The sequence below is a fragment of the Petromyzon marinus genome, unplaced genomic scaffold, assembly GCF_048934315.1.
Source record: "Petromyzon marinus isolate PM22_M1 ecotype Great Lakes invasive population unplaced genomic scaffold, UKy_Petmar_22M1.pri1.0 PM_G_Scaffold_2, whole genome shotgun sequence".
NCBI classification, from domain to species: domain Eukaryota; kingdom Metazoa; phylum Chordata; class Hyperoartia; order Petromyzontiformes; family Petromyzontidae; genus Petromyzon; species Petromyzon marinus.
The window spans coordinates 2,577,343-2,599,878 of NW_027422761.1; the positions used below are offsets into that span (position 1 = coordinate 2,577,343).

Genomic DNA, 22,536 nt, shown 5'->3' on the forward strand with positions numbered 1-22,536 from the left:
ATTAACAAAATTGGATTACTGCAGTGAAATATACTGCATCACGTTACATCGTATTAACAAGAAGCTTTTAAAAAAAGTTGCACATTGTGCTTCACAGTGTATGTAAAACATACTATTGTGTCATTCAAAACGAGTAGGCCATTGCATGCTGGCGTCTGAGTGAAAATGTAGCAAATTCTAAACATTACCTACAAACTACACAACTGAGATGACACATCAATCATCGCCCCCTACTGACAGGCTCTTGTCCACATGCAGGCCGGTGCAGGGCCACCACCTTGTGCCACACAGGGGAAGCTGCTACTTGGGGATGCTCTTCGAGTGTTTGAGGCGAGGTACGTCACAAAACTCCGAGTTGCTGAGGCAATTAAGCAAGCACCATGTAAAAGCAATTATTATAACATAATGGAAGCTTATTCGCTCTTGCTCCTGGCTAGAGGTCTACCCAACCCACGGGCCCACAAAGACTGGCTGCCCTTACTCTGCAGGTTGAACCTAGGAATTGAGTGTCCAAATTCACGTTCTTGTCATTAAAGGCCTGTGACAAAGGTGCATCTATTGTAGCAACATCGTCTCTGGCTTACACATCTACCGGGTCTCCACTTGACTTTGTATTGTCTAGGAGCAAGTCCACCCACACCTCCACTTCCACAAACTGCTGGGAGTTGCCTCACTCTGATTCACAGTCAGAATTCTCCTCCTGCTTCACGATGTGAAGGTCCCATTTTGGAGTTGAATCTTCATCTTCACTTTTTACCTTCACTTCTTCGCTCATCACTTCTTCACATTTCACCATCACCTCTTCATATTTCACCTTTATACCTTTAAAAGTGTCCAAGCTGAGATTTTCGTCCGGTTCTTGTTTCATGAGGGATGGGATCATTGCGGCACTTTGACTTTCACAAGCTGATTTCAGACTCCGACTCCGCTCCTTGTGGATCTTCCAATGCTTTTGTGTTCTCTGGTGTCTTCGAAAAGTTGATGACTGTGTAAACGCCATCCCGTACATCGTGCACCTGAAGGGTTTCTCTCCCGTGTGTGTTCTCTGGTGTTTTACAAGAGCAGATGAATGTGCAAACGCCATCACGCACACACTGCACTTTGAAGGGTTTCTCTCCCGTGTGTGTTCTCTGGTGTACTTTAAGATGTGGTGACTGTGCAAACGCCTTCCCGCACAGAGTGCACCTGAAGGGTTTCTCTCCCGTGTGTGTTCTCTGGTGTGTTACAAGATTATATGAATCTGAAAATGTCTTCCCACACACACTGCACTTGAAGGGTTTCTCTCCTGTGTGTGTTCTCTGGTGTTTTTTAAGAGTAGATGACCATGAAAATGTCTTCCCACAAACACTGCACCTGAAGGGTTTCTCTCCTGTGTGTGTTCTCTGGTGTTTTTTAAGAGCAGATGACCGTGAAAATGCCTTCCCACACACAGTACATTTGAAGGGTTGCTCTCCTGTGTGAGTTCTCTGGTGGGTCTCAAGAACTGATGGCCATGCAAATGCCTTGTCACACACAGTGCACTTGAAGGGTTTCTCTCCTGTGTGAGTTCTCTGGTGCCGTGTCAAATTTCCAGTCCGATCCGTGCTGTATGCATGCTGGTCGCATTGTTGACTTGTCGTACCGAGCTGCTGGGCTGACTGCCTTTGCTCCATCAGACCAATTCTGCAGAGGAAGCGTCAGCTGCAGACATAAAAAAGAATATCCACACCATCTACACGTCAGGCACAGAGGAATGCACACGTGACTTACACGTCTATACTTATTAATATATTCATGATGTAGTGAAAAAGTTTCCCAAATTCATCAGATTTGATGAACGTGCAAACGCCTTCACGTACAGAGTACACCTGAAGGGTTTCTCTCCACGGGCTGCTATGGCACACAATGAGAGGGCAAATGTCATTAATATGCCTGGAAGCCTTCATATCTTCAAGATGAATGTTAACCCAAAACTCTAAGCACACAATTTCGGCTGTCTGACTACAAAAGGAATATTTATGAGAGCTAAATTCAGCTGACATAGCAAAGGGTGTTGAAAACAATACTATTTGTGTTATGCAGAAATGCATAAATCAATGTTCAATCGCAACTTAGAGGTGTGAATCCAGGCTCAGATGCATGTGTGTGCTGTGTTCACCTCCTGTTTCTATTCGTATAAAGAGTTCCAGAGGAAAACAAAAATAAACTATTGTTTTGATATAACCTCCGTGTTCAACAGAGTTAATAGACTTTACTGCAAACACAAACTTGACACTGTCACACACTGCCATGAGTAAACAGGTGGTGGTGTGACCAGAACCATGCCTGGCCACCTTCATCTGCTCAGCATCAATTCTTCCTCACTCCACCAAGTAATGAATCGAGGACCAATCAACACAGCCGAGGCTATCCGTGTCTCTGTCTCTCTCTCCCCGTGGTGAAGGTGTTCCCCTCCACACATTCAGAGTCAACAGCGGCACGCGCTTAGCGTCTTTGACCGATAGATACATTGACACACGTATTGTTGGTTCTTTCAGTAAAGTCACGTAGATAGAAAATAAAAATAACAGATTAAATTTAATAAGATAAAGACCACTTGTGTTACGATCGAAACGTCGTGGGTTTTTTGCTTTATTTTAAAAAAATTATTTTATTTTCATTGTATTTTTTATCTACGTGACTTTACCGAAAGAACCAAGAATATTAATTCCTGCAGTCACCAAAGTTTTAAGTCAAAACATTCACACACGTTGACAAAGCCTCACCTTGTGTTGTTGTGGGCAGGTCGCTTCTGATAACAAGAGCGGTATAGCAGCTCAAGCGGGCTTGGCCTGCTAACAAAAGAAAATAAAAACAGCGTGAATATTTACAATAAAACAAAGTTACAAAGTGGCGTTCCGGGTGAAGACAAATTAAACTTAAGCGAGATAATTAAAGTGAATGCAATCAGGCGAGGGCAGGAGGCAAGGCCCCGCGTGGCTAGGCCCCGCGTTGTAAAGTTCCAACCTGGACATCGATTCCCATGCTCACTGCTACTCAACTGACATCCCTACGAGAGAGAGAGGCTCTACCCTGGTAAACAAAAACCACCACCACAACGACCACCACCACCACAACGATGAGAATTTCTCACCTCGGATTTCAGTTCAAGCAGGTAACATGACGTCACGTCCGGGGTAAGAGACACGCTCCTCCCACAATGAGCGGCTCTGTAACTGAATAAATTATGCTAATGAGTCCGGGCCATATGTCGAGGGATGGGGCGTGGCTGCAGAACCCGTCGCAATAAACACTCAACGGCTTCAACGAACACATTATGTTAATGAACCGCCAGTCACTGGGCGTACCTTTGCCCAAATAAGGATTGGCACTGGATTGATATCGGCAGTGACCCAAGCGGAGGTGACGTCACGCTCAAGAGCGCCGTGGACGGAGTTGGGGGAGTTTGAATACCTTGGTGACATGACGTCACTAGCGAGTTACACCTCCCGCTGGCACTTCATGCCGATGAGATCATGCTGAGTGGTGACGTCACAGAGCGGGGATGGAGTTTAAGTTGATTTAGATTCATTTTCCATTGCCCCCTCTCTTGGGTGCGTGAACTCAGCAACAACAACGTGGACATTATTGTGTACACTCTGTGTGTGTGTGTGTACACACACACACAGAGTGCAGCGCTACATTAAATACGCACTACAATGACAACAGTTTAAAGGGATTTGAAGCATGTTTTTTTGGGGGGGGGAGGGGGGCAGAACTTTGTGACGTCATAATTGAGGGGGAGGGGTCTGACTTTGTGTGACGTCGTATGACATCGTGTGACGATGGGGGGTCAAAAATCCTCTAAAATCGCGTGACGTCATTTAAGGTCGGCCCCTTACCTGAAGCAGTCCTGAGCGTCACTTAGGTTGACTCAGCCATAATTAAGGAGGTGGTGAGGTGGGTGGGGGTGCTAACATCAGAATTTGAGAGACAAGCGGCCAGCCGTGGTTCTGTCCACACCAGCCCCTGGTGTTGTTCCATTGCGACCCTCACCGGTGCTCGCTAACAGCGCACGCCCAGTGGGAGTCGATGAGTCCGTGGGTTTCTGTGCGAGTCCGTGGGTCCACGTGTGGGTCTGTGGATGCGTCAGTCTACATTGGGGAGCCTTTGTCTTTGCAGTTTGGGGACTAGTGCAGCACTAGTGTGTAGTAGTGTATAGTGTAGTGTATAGTAGTGTAGTGTATAGTGTGTAGTGTAGTAGTGTATAGTGTAGTGTATAGTAGTGTGTAGTGTAGTGTATAGTAGTGTATAGTGTATAGTAGTGTATAGTGTAGTGTATAGTTGTGTATAGTGTAGTGTATAGTAGTGTACAGTGTAGTGTATATTGTAGTGTATAAGTGTATAGTGTAGTGTATAGTAGTGCATAGTAGTGTAGTGTATAGTGTGTAGTGTATAGTAGTGTATAGTGTAGTGTATAGTAGTGTGTAGTGTAGTGTATAGTAGTGTATAGTGTATAGTAGTGTATAGTGTAGTGTATAGTTGTGTATAGTGTAGTGTATAGTAGTGTACAGTGTAGTGTATATTGTAGTGTATAAGTGTATAGTGTAGTGTATAGTAGTGTATAGTAGTGTAGTGTATAGTGTAGTGAATAGTGTAGTATACTAGTACAGTACTAGTGTGTAGTGTATAGTGTAGTGTATATTAGTGTACAGTAGTGTAGTGTATAGTAGTGTATAGTGTAGTGTATAGTAGTGCATATTGTAGTGTATAAGTGTATAGTAGTGTATAGTAGTCTAGTGTATAGTAGTGTATAGTGTAGTGTATAGTAGTGTATAGTGTAGTATACTAGTACAGCACTAGTGTGTAGTGTATAGTGCAGTGTATAGTAGTGTATAGTTGTACATATTGTGGTGTATATTGTAGTGTATAGTAGTGTATAGTGTAGTGTATAGTAGTGCATATTGTAGTGTATAGTGTAGTTTATAGTAGTGTATAGTGTAGTGTATAGTAGTGTATAGTGTAGTGTATAGTAGTATAGTGTAGTGTATATAGTAGTCTATAGTGTAGTGTATAGTGTAGTGTATAGTGTAGTTTATAGTGTAGTGTATAGTGTAGTGTATAGTGAAGTGTATATTGTAGTGTATATTGTAGTGTATAAGTGTATAGTGTAGTGTATAGTAGTGTAGTGTATAGTAGTACATATTATAGTGTATATTGTAGTGTATAGTATAGTGTAGTGTATAGTAGTGTATAGTGTAGTGTATAGTGTAGTTTATAGTAGTGTATAGTGTAGTGTATAGTGTATGTATATTGTAGTGTATAGTGTAGTGCATATTGTAGTGTATAGTAGTGTATATTGTAGTGTATAGTGTAGTGTATAGTGTAGTGTACAGTGTAGTGTATAGTAGTGGATATTGTAGTGTATATTGTAGTGTATAAGTGCATAGTGTAGTGTATAATAGTGTAGTGTATAATAGTGTATTGTATAGTGTATAGTAGTGCATATTGTAGTGTATAAGTGTATAGTGTAGTGTATAGTAGTGTAGTGTATAATAGTGTTTAGTGTAGTGTATAGTGTAGTGTATAGTAGTGTAGTGTACAGTGAAGTGTATAGTTTAGTATACTAGTTATCACGTGACTAGTGTAGCTAGCCAGGTGGTGACCACACTCGTGCGTGCATCTCCACTCGTCCGTGTTTGCAAGTAAGCGCTCATGTGTGTATGTGCACCCGCGTGTTTGTTCGTGTCTGTATGTACGCACATGGTTCGCTCGTGTGGGTGTGTAGTGGAACGCACTGCTCATGAAAACATTGCCTCGTTACGCGGTAAATGATGTGGCACGACAGGAGGGAACTGCAGGGATGAGGCTCTCCGCTCTTGGTGCTGTGAATTAAAACAGTGCCAGGGCAGAGAGTCCTGATTCCTACAGCTTGTAGCTGTGACGGAGTGAGAGTGATCAGCAGACAGCCACCATGGTTGCCAGGTAAGGGGAGACTTCACCTGGAACTCGCATCCACACGTGTTCCCCTTGAACATTGTCGCAATAAACGTACGATCAGGAATCTTTAAAATTTCCGATCTTCGTTGTTCCGCAAGAATGTTAACGCTCAAACTCGTATCGAACTCTTCATGAATTCACTTGGTCAAACAGTTCAGGTACTCGGCAAAGCATTTCACCACCCGGTATGCAACAGTTAAACAATCTACTCCAAATCAACACCAAAATGTCAAATTATCATCCACCATTGACTTCCACATCGATCAAAGCCATTTGCCATGACGTCCAAGCTATTAAACACCGGAACAACGAACGTGCCATTCAAGTACATCTTGAAACCCATTATCTGAAGTAGTTTGTATTAAACAATAACTAAATAACAGAAACACGTTTACAATATTGAGCGAAGTTATAGTCACGGACTTTTTCCAACTTTAGCTCAACAGGACCACAAAAGCTCGGATATGTGGTGCATAATAAATGAATCAATCTGATTGAAATCATCAACTGGCTAAACACTTTCCGATTTCAACATCACCTTATAAAAGAATGACATTTTAAATATAAGCGCACAACTTTGTCTATCTGTGATGAGCGCTGCACTTTCCGTTGTTTTCATGCAGGGGGCGCTGCAAACCTACGCACCCCCTGCATGGACGACGGAGGCGCAGGGACAGACGTTCGATTACGTTGGAATCGATCTGCAGACGGCGGTCTTCTCACACGGCCAGCTCCGTGTCGCCTTATCTCGATCCCGCAATCCCAAACAGGTGAAAGTCCGCATCGAACCGAACCCCCGGCAAGGCCATCTACTTAACGACGAGAGAAAATTCACACGAAATGTCCTTTTCAATGAAGTCTTCCACATGTAAATTGATATAAGCTTTTAATGAGGAAATAAAATCATCTAATTCAAAACACAACACAATTCAAAGATGTTTCATTTTAAAACTTCAAAACGGAGCATGGGGTACTTGCGTGAATGCGTCCTTCGTGTGCAAATGTTGTGACTTTCCTGGCCTGAAGGCCGTCAATGTGTTGGACCCTTATTGGTGAACAGCGTCTCAACAATAGCAGTGGGGTTTGCTTCAACCGATGGTTACGAACATGCAGACGTCAGTCAGCAAGGAGCATTTCTAGTCCCAGTTAGACAAAATCTATGTCAACACATAAGACAAAACTACAATTCGTGTTGTAGAGAATGTACCTCCTCCTATACGTGTAACCTTTAAGTGGCATGCCTTGTAACTGATAAATGATCCGAGCGTACTACCTATTTCAAAGACAATGAGTTGCTCCAGATGCTTCGTGGAACACAAAAACACCGTTTGACCTGTATCACAAGAACAACGGGTCTCACCTGAGTTCTCTGTACAGGTTACTTTCAAACACGCACACACACTTTGTCCTAACATCACTTATTCAATGTTTGACCCTTATAGATCAAATGTTACAAGTATGCACAAAACCAGACAAGTATACATTCTAAATTATTGACAGGCATATTAACAAAATTGGATTACTGCAGTGAAATATACTGCATCACGTTACATCGTATTAACAAGAAGCTTTTAAAAAAAGTGGCATAGTCTGCTGCACAGTGTATGTAAAACAAACTATTGTGTCATTCAAAACGAGTAGGCTATTGCATGCTGGCGTCTGAGTGAAAATGTAGCAAATTCTAAACATTACCTACAAACTACACAACTGAGATGACACATCAATCATCGCCCCCTACTGACAGGCTCTTGTCCACATGCAGGCCGGTGCTGGGCCAGCACCTTGTGCCACACAGGGGCAGCTGCTACTTGGGGATGCTCTTCGAGTGTTTCAGAGGAGGTACGACACAAAACTCCGAGTTGCTGAGGCAGTTAAGCAAGCACCGTGTAAAATAAATTATTATAACATAGTGAATGCTTGGGAGCTTATTGGCTCTTGCTCCTGGTTAGAGATCTACCCAACCCACGGGCCCACAAAGACTGGCCGCCCTTACTCTGCAGGATGAACCTAGGAACTGATGTTCAACTTCACATTCTAGTCATTAAAGGCCTGTGACAAAGGTGCATCTATTGGAGCAACATCGTCTCTGGCTTACATATCTACCGGGTCTCCACTTGACTTTGTATTGTCTAGGAGCAAGTGCACCCACACCTCCACTTCCACAAACTGCTGGGAGTTGCCTCACTCTGCCTCACAGTCAGAATTCTCCTCCTGCTTCACGATGTGAAGGTCCCATTTTGGAGTTGAATCGTCATCTTCACATTTTACCTTCACTTCTTCGCTCATCACATCTTCATATTTCACCTTTATACCTTTAAAAGTGTCCAAACTGGGATTTTCGTCCAGTTCTTGTTTCATGAGGGATGGGCTCATTGCGGCACTTTGACTTTCACAAGCTGATTTCAGACTCCGACTCCGCTCCTTGTGATGCTTTTGTGTTCTCTGGTGTCTTCGAAGATTTGATGAATCTGCAAACGGCTTCCTGCACAGAGCACACTTGAAGGGTTTCTCTCCTGTGTGTGTTCTCTGGTGTTTTACAAGATCAGATGACTGTGCAAATGCCTTCACGCACACACTGCACCTGAAGGGTTTCTCTCCTGTGTGTGTTCTCTGGTGTCTTTAAAGAGTAGATGAATCTGAAAATGTCTTCCCACACACACTGCACTTGAAGGGTTTCTCTCCCGTGTGTGTTCTCTGGTGTGTTTTAAGAGTAGATGAATCTGAAAATGTCTTCCCACACACACTGCACCTGAAGGGTTTCTCTCCCGTGTGTGTTCTCTGGTGTGTTTTAAGAGCGGATGACCATGAAAATGTCTTCCCACACACACTGCACCTGAAGGGTTTCTCTCCCGTGTGTGTTCTCTGGTGTGTTTTAAGAGTCGATGAATCTGAAAATGTCTTCCCACACACAGTGCACTTGAAGGGTTTCTCTCCTGTGTGAGTTCTCTGGTGCTGTGTCAAATTTCCAGGCTGATCCGTGCTGTATGCACGCTGGTCGCAATGTTGACTTGTCGTACCGAGCTGCTGCGCTGAGGGCCTTTGCTCCATCAGACCAGTGTCAGCTGCAGACAGAAAATAAGAACATCCACACCATCTACACGTCAGTATCAAGCCATGGAGGAATTAATATATACAGTCACACGTGACTTACACGTCTATATTCATTCATGTATTCATGACTAGCTGTACTACCCGGCTTCGCCCGGGACTTGGATCCACCACGTCCGGCCGCCTTTGTCTCCCCAGTGGCAATGTTCACACCACAACAGTTACTCGTTTGAGGCTGAGTCGACCTAGGAGAGGCCCAGAAGCGGTTCAAATAATCGTCGCCAGTGGTGGCCGTGAGCGGGAATCGAACTCAGGTCGCCGGGTTCGTAGCGCGGCGTAGCGCTAACCGATACACTACAATGCGTTACGCTTCCACACACACACAGACACACACACACAGACACACACACAGACACACACACACACAGACACACACAGACACACACAGACAACGCTAACCGCTACACTACAATGCGTGACGCTTCCACATGCGAGGGTCACGTGACAGATTTGGCGTCACAGCTCACTTGCCGTGCAAAAAATCTATACATTATTGAACTCCCCTCCCCACCCCCAACAAAAACACAAAAGTGTATTTGTATAACGTTTGCACGGTGTACAGTCTGGAAAGTACCCACATGGCAAATTTCCAGTTTGTTGCATGTCGGGAAGTACGCTAAACATTTTGAACAGACAACACACACAATCACAACTTTGCCTTTTATATATATTTGGAGATGCAGTGAAAAACTTTCCCAAAATTCATCACGCGGTTTCAGTTTTTTTATTTTCAGTTTGATTTATTTTGGTATAGTAACGTGAGCCATTCGGCTCTTGAATCGGGTGCAACCACAACAAGCAAAAAAACAAAAACACGACCAAGAAAATCATCTTACAGTGACTATGTGTGACTGTGCAAACAGCACTGTCATGGCACGCAATGAGAGGGCAAATGTCATAAATATTCCTGTAAGCCCTCGCATCTTCAACATTAATGTTGCCATAGAAACGTTGTGGGGTGTTTTGCTTCATTTAAAAAAGAAAAATTATCACGTTATTTTAATTTCATTTTCTATCTACGTGACTTCACCGAAAGAACCAAGAATATTAATTCCTGCAGTCACCAAAGTTTTAAGTCAAAACATTCACACACGTTGACAAAGCCTCACCTTGTGTTGTTGTAGGCAGGTCGCTTCTGATAACAAGAGCGGTATAGCAGCTCAAGCGGGCTTGGCCTGCTAACAAAAGAAAATAAAAACTGCGTGAATATTTACAATAAAACAAAGTTACAAATTTAATTACTGCAGTGAAATATACTGCATCAGATAACATCTGATTAAGCTATTTAAAAAAAAATGCGCCGTCTGCTTAACAGTGTATGTAAAACATACTATTGTGTCATTCAAAACGAGTAGGCCATTGCATGCTGGCGTCTGAGTGAAAATGTAGCAAATTCTAAACATTACCTACAAACTACACAACTAAGATTACACATCAATCATCGCCCCCTACTGATAGGCTCTTGTCCACATGCAGGCCGGTGCAGGGCCACCACCTTGTGCCACACAGGGGCAGCTGCTACTTGGGGATGCTCTTCGAGTGTTTCAGGCGAGGTACGACACAAAACTCCGAGTTGCTGAGGCGATTAAGCAAGCACCATGTAAAAGCAATTATAACATAGTGAATGCTTGGGAGCTTATTGGCTCTTGCTCCTGGTTAGAGATCTACCCAACCCACAGGTCCACAAAGACTGTCCGCTCGCTCTTACTCTGCAGGATGAACCTAGGAATTGAGTGTTCAACTTAACGTTCTTGTCATTAAAGGCCTGTGACAAAGGTGCATCTATTGTAGCGACATCGTCTCTGGCTTACACATCTACCGGGTCTCAACTTGACTTTGGATTGTCTCGGAAGTCCACCCACACCTCCACAAACTGCTGGGAGTTGCCTCGCTCTGCCTCAGTCAGGATTCTCCTCCTGCTTCACGTTGCCTTCATCAATGTAAAGGTCCCATTCTGGAGATGAATCTTCATCTTCACATTTCACCTTCACTTCTTCGCTCTTCACTTCTTCACATTTCACCTTCACCTCTTCATATTTCACCTCGATACCTTTAAAAGTGTCCAAGCTGGGATTTTCTTCCGGTTCGTGTTTCATGAGGGATGGGCTCATTGCGGCACTTTGACTTTCACAAGCCGATTTCAGACTCCACTCCTTGTGAATCTTCTGATGCTTCTGTGTTCTCTGGTGTACTTGAAAATTTGATGAATTTGCAAACATCTGCCTGCACAGAGTGCACTTGAAGGGTTTCTCTCCCGTGTGAATTCTCTGGTGTGTTACAAGAGCAGATGACTGCGCAAATGCCTTCCCACACACACTACACTTGAAGGGTTTCGCTCCCGTGTGAGTTCTCTGGTGTGCTACAAGAGCAGATGACTGCGCAAATGCCTTCCCACACACACTGCACTTGAAGGGTTTCTCTCCCGTGTGTGTTCTCTGGTGTGTTACAAGAGCAGATGACTGTGAAAATGCCTTCACACACACAGTGCACTTGAAGGGTTTCTCTCCTGTGTGTGTTCTCTGGTGTATATTTTAAGGTGTGTGCAAACCGACACACCTGATGATGACCGTTTGAGTTATGGTCGAAACGTCGTGAGAATTTTTTATTGTTTTATATATATTTTGTTATTTTGTTGTTTCTCTTCAACGTGACTTTACCGAAAAAACTAAGAATATGAATAAATTATGTTAATGAGGCCGGGCCATATGTCGAGGGATGGGGGCGTGGGTGCTGAACCCGTCCCAATAAACTCGCGACGGCTTTCACGAACACATTATGTTAATGAGCCGCCAGTCACTGGGCGTAGCTTTGCCCAAATAAGGATTGTACCGGAACATATCGGCAGTGACCAAGCAGAGGTGATGTCACGCTCAAGGGCGCGGTGGACGGGGGTGGGGTGAATACCTTGGTGACATGACGTCACTAGCGAGGCACACCTCCCCCTGGCGTTTCACAGCGATGAGGTCATGCTGAGTGGTGACGTCACAGAGCGGGAATGGAGTTTAAGTTGATTTAGATTCATTTTCCATTGCTCCATCTCTTGAACAGAGACCCCTTGGGTGCGTGAGCTCAGCAACTACAACGTGGACATTACTGTGTGTACACACTGTTTCTGTGTGTACACTATATGTATATACTGTGTGTGTACACACAGTGTGTGTGTACACACACTGTGTATACACTGTGTGTACAGTGTGTGTGTACACTGTGTCTACACTGTGTGTGTGTACACTATGTGTGTACACTGTGTGTGTGTACACACTGTGTGCCTGTATCTGTGTGTGCCTGTGTCTCTGTGTGTGTGCCTGTGTGTGACACCTGATGATGATTGCTTGTGTTGCAGTCGAATTGTCGTGAGAATGTAATTGTTTTATATTTTTGTTATTTTATTGTTTCCCTTCTACGTGACTTTACCGAAAGAACAAGAATAAATATCAGCTCTATGTTTTCAAGTAAATACATTTTGGGTAGTGAATAAATTATAGTCTAAATAAGCTACACATGACGAATTGTAGGCAATTATAGTTATAATCAAAGACATTTTTAAACAATCACGTGGTCCCTGTAGTCGCCGTTAGAGACAATCTGCTTGAAAACAGTTCATCAACATATATGAATACATTGATTCGAATAAGCAGAGTTAATTTCCTATTTATGGCATGCCAGCTATGTGTCAGTTTTCGATATCAACATCACCTTATAAAAGAATAACATTTAAAATAAAAGCGCACAACTTTAACCGTGACGAACGCTGCCCTTTCCGTCGTTTTCACGCAGGGGGCGCTGTAAACCTACACGCACCCCCTGCATGCGAACGACGGACAGGCACACCTGGCTACCCCAGTAACATTCACCACAATATGCGCAGTCTGCTAAACGGCAGATGTAAAACATAACGTTGCGTCATTCACAACGCATGTTGGTGTCACGGTCAAAATTGGGGTGATTCCAATCATTATCGAGCACCCCCTGTACCAACGACGGAGGCGCAGGGACAGACGTTCGATTACGTTGGAATCGATCTGCAGACGGCCAGCAGCTCCGTGTCACCTTATCTCGATCTCGCAATCCCAAACAGGTGAAAGTCCGCATCGAACCGAACCCCCGGCAAGGCCGCCTACTTAACGACGAGAGAAAATTCACGCGAAATATCCTTCTCAACGAAGCCTTCTGGATGTAATATGAAATAAGCTTTTAATGAAGAAATAACAATCATCTAATTCAAAACACAACACGATTCAAAGATGTTTCATTTTAAAACTTCAAAACGGAGCACGGGGCGCTGGCGTGAATGCGTCCTTCGTGTGCCGTAAATGTTGTGACTTTCCTGGCCGAAGGCCCTAAAATGCTTGGACCCTCATTGGTGCACAGCGTCTCAACAACAGCAGTGGGGTTTGCTTCAACCGATAGGTACGAACATCCAGACGTGAATCAGCAAGGAGCATTTATAGTCCCAGTAAGACAAAATCTACGTCAACACGTAAGACAAAACTACAATTCGTGTTGTAGAGAATGTACCTCCTCCTATACGTGTAACTTTCAAGTGGTATGCCTTGTAACTGATGAATGATCCGAGCGTGCTCCCTATTTCAAAGACAATGAGTTGCTCCAGAGGCAGACGCTTCGTGAAACACAAAAGTACCCTTTGACCTGTATCACAAGAACAACGGGTCTCACCCGAGTTCTCTGTACAGGTTACTTCCAAAACACACACACACACATTGTCCTAACATCACTTATTCAATGTTTGACCCTCAGACAAAATGTTACATGCACGCGCACAATCAGACAAGTATTCATTCTAAATCATTGACGGGCATATTAACAACATTGAATTACTGCAGCGAAATTGACTGCATCACGTTACATCGCATTAACAAGAAGTTATTTTACAAATGCGCACCGTCTGCTTAACAGTGTATGTACAACGTACTATTGTTGCGTCATTCAAAATGAGTAGGCCGTTGCATGCTGGCGTCTGGGTCAAAATGTAGCAAATTCAAACCATTACGCTACAAATAATAAATCACGGCGTTTCGATGGCAACACAAGCAATCGTCATCAGGTGGGACAAGCACAGCAGCAAGAAGAAACTGCTGGAGTAGGCGCCTACTTCTTCAGCAGTTTCTCTTGCTGTGGTTGTCCCACCTGATGACGATTGCTTGTGTTGTGATCTAAATGCCGTGATGTGTTATGTTTCTACCCACGTGGTGACTTTACCGAAAGAACTCAAGAGTGTGGATTCCTGCAGTCACGAAAGCTTGGAATCAAGATTGCCTACAAACTACACAACTGGGATGACACATCAATCATCGCCCCCTACTGACAGGCTCTTGTCCACATGCAGGCCGGTGCAGGGCCACCACCTTGTGCCACACAGGGGCAGCTGCAACTTGGGGATGCTCTTCGAGTGTTTCAGACGAGGTACGACACGAAACTTTGAGTTGCTGAGGCGATAAAGCAAGCACCGTGTAAATGCAATTGTTATAACATAGTGAATGCTTGGGAGCTTATTGTCTCTCGCTCCTGGTTAGAGATCTACCCAACCCACAGGTCCACAAAAACTGGCCGCCCTTACTCTGCAGGATGAACCTAAGAAATGAGTGTTCAACTTCACATTCCTGTCATTAAAGGCCTGTGACAAAGGTGCATCTATTGTAGCGACATCGTCTCTGGCTTACACATCTACCGGGTCTCCACTTGACTTTGTATTGTCTCGGAGGAAGTCCACCCACACCTCCACTTCCACAAACTGCTGGGAGTTGCCTCGCTCTCCCTCACAGTCAGAATTCTCCTCCTGCTTTACGTCGCCTCCATCGATGTGAAGGTCCCATTTTGGTGTTTAATCTTCATCTTCACATTTCACCTTCACTTCTTCGTTCTTCACCATCACTTCTTCCCTCTTCACCTCTTCACATTTTACCTTCACCTCTTCATATTTCAGCTCGATACCTTTAAAAGTGTCCAGGCTGGGATTTTCTTCCGGTTCGTGTTTCATGAGGGATGGGCTCATTGCGGCACTTTGACTTTCACAAGCTGATTTCAGACTCCACTCCTTGCAGATCTTTTGATGCTTCTGTGTTCTCTGGTGTACTTGAAGATTTGATGAATGTGCAAATGCCTTCCCGCACACACTGCACTTGAAGGGTTTCTCTCCCGTGTGTGTACTCTGGTGTACTTGAAGATTTGATGAATGTGCAAACGCCTTCCCGCACACACTGCACTTGAAAGGTTTCTCTCCCGTGTGTGTTCTCTGGTGTGATTTAAGAGCAGAGGAACCTGAAAATGTCTTCCCACACACACTGCACTTGAAGGGTTTCTCTCCCGTGTGTGTTCTCTGGTGTGTTTTAAGAGCAAATGAACCTGAAAATGTCTTCCCACACACACTGCACCTGAAGGGTTTCTCTCCCGTGTGTGATCCCTGGTGTGTTTTAAGAGTAGATGAATCTGAAAATGTCTTCCCACACACACTGCACCTGAAGGGTTTCTCTCCTGTGTGTGTTCTCTGGTGTGTTTTAAGAGCGGATGACCATGAAAATGTCTTCGCACACACACTGCACCTGAAGGGTTTCTCTCCCGTGTGTGTTCTCTGGTGTTTTTTAAGAGTAGATGAATCTGAAAATGCCTTCACACACACACTGCACTTGAAGGGTTTCTCTCCCGTGTGTGTTCTCTGGTGTATTTTAAGAGCAGATGACCGTGAAAATGCCTTCCCACACACACTGCACCTGAAGGGTTTCTCTCCTGTGTGAGTTCTCTGGTGGGTCTTAAGAACTGATGGCCATGCAAATGCCTTGTCACACACACTGCACTTGAAGGGTTTCTCTCCCGTGTGTGTTCTCTGGTGTCTTTGAAGATGAGATGAATCTGAAAATGCCTTCCCACACACACTGCACTTGAAGGGTTTCTCTCCCGTGTGTGTTCTCTGGTGTGTTTTAAGAGCAAATGAACCTGAAAATGTCTTCCGACACACACTGCACCTGAAGGGTTTCTCTCCCGTGTGTGTTCTGTGGTGTTTTTTAAGAGTAGATGAATCTGAAAATGTCTTCCCACACACACTGCACTTGAAGGGTTTATCTCCCGTGTGTGTTCTCTGGTGTGTTTTAAGAGCAGATGACCATGAAAATGTCTTCCCACACACACTGCACTTGAAGGGTTTCTCTCCCGTGTGTGTTCTCTGGTGTGTTTTAAGAGTAGATGAATCTGAAAATGTTTTCCCACACACAGTGCATTTGAAGGGTTTCTCTCCCGTATGTGTTCTCTGGTGTTTTTTAAGAGCAAATGACTGTGAAAATGCCTTTCCACACACACACTGCACTTGAAGGGTTTCTCTCCCGTGTGTGTTCTCTGGTGTGTTTTAAGAGCAAATGAATCTGAAAATGTCTTCCCACACACACTGCACTTGAAGGGTTTCTCTCCCGTGTGTGTTCTCTGGTGTCTTTGAAGATGAGATGAATCTGAAAATGCCTTCCCACACACACTGCACTTGAAGGGTTTCTCTCCCGTGTGTGTTCTCTGGTGTGTTTTAAGAGTAGATGAATCTGAAAATGTCTTCCCACAAACACTGCACTTGAAAGGTTTCTCTCCCGTGTGTGTTCTCTGGTGTATTTTAAGAGCAGATGACTGTGAAAATGCCTTCCCACACACAGTGCACTTGAAGGGTTTCTCTCCTGTGTGTGTTCTCTGGTGGGTCTCAAGAACTGATGGCCATGCAAATGCCTTGTCACACACACTGCACTTGAAGGGTTTCTCTTCTTTGCGAGTTCTCTGGTGCTGTGTCAAATTTCCAGTCCGATCCGTGCTGTATGCACGCTGGTCGCATTGTTGACTTGTCGTCCCGGCTTGCTGTGCTGACTGCCTTTGCTCCATCAGACCAGCGTCAGGTGCAGACAGAAAATAAGAATATCCACACCATCTACACGTCAGTATCGAGCCATGGAGGAATTAATATATACAGTCACACGTGGCTTACACGTCTATATTCATTCATGTATTCATGACTAGCTGTACTATCCGGCTTCGCCCGGGACTTGGATCCACCACGTCCGGCCGCCTTTGTCTCCCCAGTGGCGATGTTCACACCACAGCAGTTACTCGTTTGAGGCTGAGTCGACCTAGGGGAGGCCCAGAAGCGGTTCAAATAATCGTCGCCGGTGGTGGCCGTGAGCGGCAATCGAACTCGGGTCACCGGGTTCGTAGTGCGGCGTAGCGCTAACCGCTACACTGCAATGCGTTACGCTTTCACATACACACAGACACATACACACACAGACACACACACACACAGACACATAGACACAGATACACACACACAGACACACACAGACACACACACAGACACACACACAGACACACACACAGACACACACACACAGATACACACACACAGACACACATACACACACACAGACAACGCTAACCACTACACTACAACGCGTTACTCTTCCACATGCGAGGGTCACGTGACAGATTTGACGTCACAGCTCACTTGCCGTCCAAAAAATCTATACATTATTGAGCTCCCCTCCCCCCCTAAAAACACAAAAGTGTATTTGTATAATGTTTGCACGGTGTACAGTCTGGAAAGTACCCACATGGCACATTTACAGTTTGTTGCATGTCGGGAAGTACGCTAAACATTTTGAACGGACACACACAATCACAACTTTGCCTTTTATATATATTTGGAGATGCAGTGAAAAACTTTCCCAAATTCATCACGCGGTTTCAGTTTTTTTATTTTCAGTTTGATTTATTTTGGTTATAGTCCCGTGAGCCATTCGGCTCTTGAATCGGGTGCAACCACAACAAGCAACAAAACAACAACACAACCAAGAAAATCATCTTACAGTGACTATGTGTGACTGTGCAAACAGCACTGTCATGGCACGCAATGAGAGGGCAAATGTCATAAATATTCCTGTAAGCCCTCGCATCTTCAACATTAATGTTGCCATAGAAACGTTGTGGGGTTTTTTGCTTCATTGTAAAAAAAGAAAAATGATTATCTGTTATTTTAATTTTATTTTCTATCTACGTGACTTTACCGAAAGAACCAAGAATATTAATTCCTGCAGTCACCAAAGTTTTAAGTCAAAACATTCACACACGTTGACAAAGCCTCACCTTGTGTTGTTGTGGGCAGGTCGCTTCTGATAACAAGAGCGGTATAGCAGCTCAAGGGGGCTTGGCCTGCTAACAAAATAAAATAAAAACTGCGTGAATATTGACAATAAAACAAAGTTACAAAGTGGCGAGCCGGGTGAAGACAAATTAAACTTAAGCGAGATAATTAAAGTGAATGCAATCAGGCGAGGGCAGGAGGCAAGGCCCCGCGTGGCTAGGCCCCGCGTTGTAAAGTTCCAACCTGGACATCGATTCCCATGCTCGCTGCTACTCAACTGACATCCCTACGAGAGAGAGAGGCTCTACCTTGGTAAACAACAACAACAACAACCACCACGACAACAACCACAATCGCAATGAGAATTTCTCACCTCGGATTTCAGTGCAGGAAGCGATATCTTCCTGTTGCCTCGTGACGTCACGCGGCAGCAGGTGACATGACATCACTTATGGGCAACGAGACACGCTCCTCCCACAATGAGCTGCTCCGTAAATAAATTAGAGTATGATTAAATTATGTTAATGTGCCATTCGATATATTGTAGGTGCTGAACCCGTCGCAATAAATTCGCGACGGCTTCAAAGATTACATTATGTTAATGAGCCGCCAGTCACTGGGCGTAGCTTTGCCCAAATAAGGATTGCGACTGGACCGATAACGGCAGTGACCCAAGCGGAGGTGACGTCACGCTCAAGAGCGTGGTGGACGGGGGAATGCCTTGGTGACATGACGTCACTAGCTAGGTACACCTCCCCCTGGCGTTTCACGCCGATGAAGTAATGCAGGGTGGTGACGTCACAGAGCGGGATTGGAGTTTAAGTTGATTTAGATTAATTTTCCATTGCTCCCTCCCTTTGGTGCGTGAGCTCAGCAACAACAACGTGGACATTATTGTGTATACTCTGTGTGTGTGTACACTGTGTGTGTGTGTACACTGTGTGTGCATACACTGTGTGTCTGTGTATAGTGTGTGTGTGTACTGTGTGTGTGTACACTGTGTGTGTGTACACCGTGTGTGTGTACACTGTGTGTACACTGTGTATACACTGTGTGTACACTGTGTGTGTGTACACTATGTGTGTACACTATGTGTGTGTGTACACTGTGTGTGTGTGTACACTGTGTGCGTGTACAGTGTGTGTGTGTACACTTCTAGATTTAAAGCTTTCGTGACTGCAAGGATCCATACTCTTTGGTTCTATTGGGTAAAGTCACGTAGGTCAAAGACGTTGTACTGTCCCCTGACGATATCCTTGTCAGCTTCGATGTGGTCTCTTTGTTCACCAAGGTCCCAGTACCTGATACCATTGAAATAATTGAAAATTTGGTCCAACATGGACTAGACCCCGACACACCTGCACTGGTTAGGCACTGCCTCAACAATACCTACTTTACTTGGAATGGCTCCTACAAAAAAAATGAGGGTACCCCCATGGGATCCCCCTTATCACCAGTGATAGCCAATATTTTCATGGACAAATTTGAATCAGACGCCATCCAGACTTCCACCCTCAGACCTTCCCTGTGGAAGAGATATGTGGATGACACTTTCGTCATTTGGCCACATGGCCTCCAAGTTCTGAACCTTTTCCTACACCACATTAATTCCAGACATCCCGCCATCAAATTCACCATGGAAGTGGAGAAAGATGGCAAGCTACCATTCTTAGATGTTCTGTTTGAGAGGAGACCTGATGGCTCATTGGGGCATTTTGTCTACAGGAAACCCACCCACACAGATTCCTACTTGAAACCTGATTCCCACCACCACCCAGCCCAAAATAAATCTCTCATCAAAACTTTATACCATAGGGCTCATTACATTTCGGACCAACACCACCTGACCAGTGAATTAAAACATGTACACCTGGCCCTCAAAAGGAATGGTTACTCTGACCGTACCATCCACCAAGCTGTCTCTCCCTCCATACAGAAACAACCACTTGATACTCCGGTCAAAACCATCACACTTCCATATATAGCAGGCGTTACTAAAAAGATTTCCAAAATTCTAAACAAACACAAGATCCAGGTCCGGTTCAATACAGTGCACAAAATTCGTGATCTGATCCCATTCGTGAAGGATGTCATTCCTGATTTACAGTACCCCGGGGTTTACAAATTGAGTTGTACCTGTGGTGATTGCTATATCGATGAGACAAAGCGACATGTCTCTGACCGAATTCGCGAGCACAAATCAGATTTGAAACACGGCAAAACGAATTCTTCTGCCGTGGCTGATCACTGATACAACGCTGTGGGGGATCACGATATAATTTTCTCCGATACCAAGGTTCTTTGCAAACCCACGGGCTGTTATCAGAGATTTGTTCATGAAGCAATTCAGATCTACAAACACAGACACAATTTCAACCGAGAGGATGGTTTCAAATTAAGCAACCATTGGAAAGATGTTCTAAACCGAACAAAACATTAAACTAATTTCAATGATACAGTATATTTTTTAAGTAGTGGTACCCCAAACTTTCGCAGCTCTTATAAATTCCCTTTTCACACCATCAATAGGTAAACTCCCCCTCCCCCCCCTTCCCCCCCGCACCAAACGGCACGTACACCACCTCTTTCCTAAAATCCGCCAATCAAATGCTAATTTTTATGCAAATTTCTTTGTCAGAACACCTTGTTTGCTCGCACACAGTTTAAAGGTCCGCTGTCTGAGCGTGGTTGTGTTTCGCTAAATTCTCCTGTTTGATGAGTACTTGGTGCCTCGGTGAATGTATATGCTCTGACTTTAACATAGCTATTTCTGTGACCAGTTACAAGCTAATCACTCAGCTATTTCAATGCTAAATTCTATGCTAATTCCTTTGTCAAGGGGTACCTCTGCGGATGTGTATACTTTAACTTAGCTATTTCAATGAGCCATTTCAATGCTAAATTATATGCTAATTCCTTTGTCAAGGCGCTTTGTGTTTTTCTTCTCACACAGCTTAAAGGTCGTGATCTAAGCGTGGCTTCTCCCACTCCAGCGCTGTCCTCCAGACAGTCTCGTCCCTTCACCTGATGAAGGCCGCTTGTGTTGTGGCCGAAACGTCGTGATTTTTTGTTATTTTATTTTCACCTACGTGACTTTACCCAATAGAACCAAAGAGTATGGATCCTAGCAGTCACGAAAGCTTTAAATCTAGAATTGATAACCTCTATGGGGAGGGCTTTCACCTATCTGTTAGAGCTTTTAACAAACAACGGGACAAGAAGTCGCAACTCATTGAGACGCTGACCTTCCTCAAAAGATGCCGCGATCACAAGGTAATACCCATCGCTTTCACACTCACTTCTGCTGCTGTATCTTCTCCGAATTCTAAACAGTTTCAGCTTAAGGCCAGCCTATCTTTAATCTCAGAGAGGATAAGGCTACTCCGATTTGAACTCGATACTTTACACAGGACTCTCCTACAAGCCCATTTAATGTTAACACAAAAAATGTCACCTTCTGATTGGAATCACGTAGACAACATGACTGCTTCTTCTGCTGAGTCACTGTCAGTCAAATGTAAAGGTAACCTGATTTCTAAATTCAACCACCTATCAAAGAAGAACCCAGTTCCACATATAACAAAACTAGATGTTAACAAAATCGTCATTAATCAGAGTAGCACCCCAATTTCGGACAATCTGAAAACAGTACTGGCTAGGGGACTAAATTTTGCTGTCACCCCAAAACACATACCAATAGATGATATCATCTCTCAGGTCGATGTAGCCCTCAAAGGCGTAGGACACATCCAAGCAGACGTTGCGAGAGCTGAAATAGCCACTATTCTTAAGAATGCTAAGAAACGCATTAGTAACATCAGCAAAAATGAACGCTCTGAACTCGCGAATTTAAAAAACAGAAGTGATATAGTCATCCTCTCAGCCGATAAAGGCAACGCTACTGTTATTATGGATAAAGATTCATACAACAACAAAATCCAGAATCTGCTCAACGATGGAAGTTACTCAAAAATAAAAAAATAACCCTACTAATAGCCTAGCGATAAAAACCAACAAGATCATCACAAGTTCGACCTCCCTAATCGACCCAACTAAATGTCCCTCCCTAAAACCTTCTGCTGCAAGACCCCCTAGATTCTATGGTCTTCCCAAGATTCATAAAGAAGGAACCCCACTTCGACCCTTCGTCTCCACGATCAACTCCCCTACCTATAGACTAGCCCGTTTTCTGTCAGATGCCTTGCTGCCTTTCACTGGCAAGACTGCCTCAGCAGTACTTAACTCAGCCCAATTGGTCTCTATGGTCAAAGACGTTGTACTGTCCCCTGACGATATCCTTGTCAGCTTCGATGTGGTCTCTTTGTTCACCAAGGTCCCAGTACCTG

The 22,536-nt window shown here is 44.3% G+C and overlaps 2 pseudogenes; both read right to left on the bottom strand.

Annotated features, from left to right (window-relative positions):
- Nucleotides 1-13,022, bottom strand: LOC142912348 (uncharacterized; annotated as a pseudogene).
- A 717-nt stretch (nt 13,023-13,739) lies between these two features.
- Nucleotides 13,740-18,608, bottom strand: LOC142912324 (uncharacterized; annotated as a pseudogene).
- Nucleotides 18,609-22,536: the final 3,928 nt, after the last annotated feature.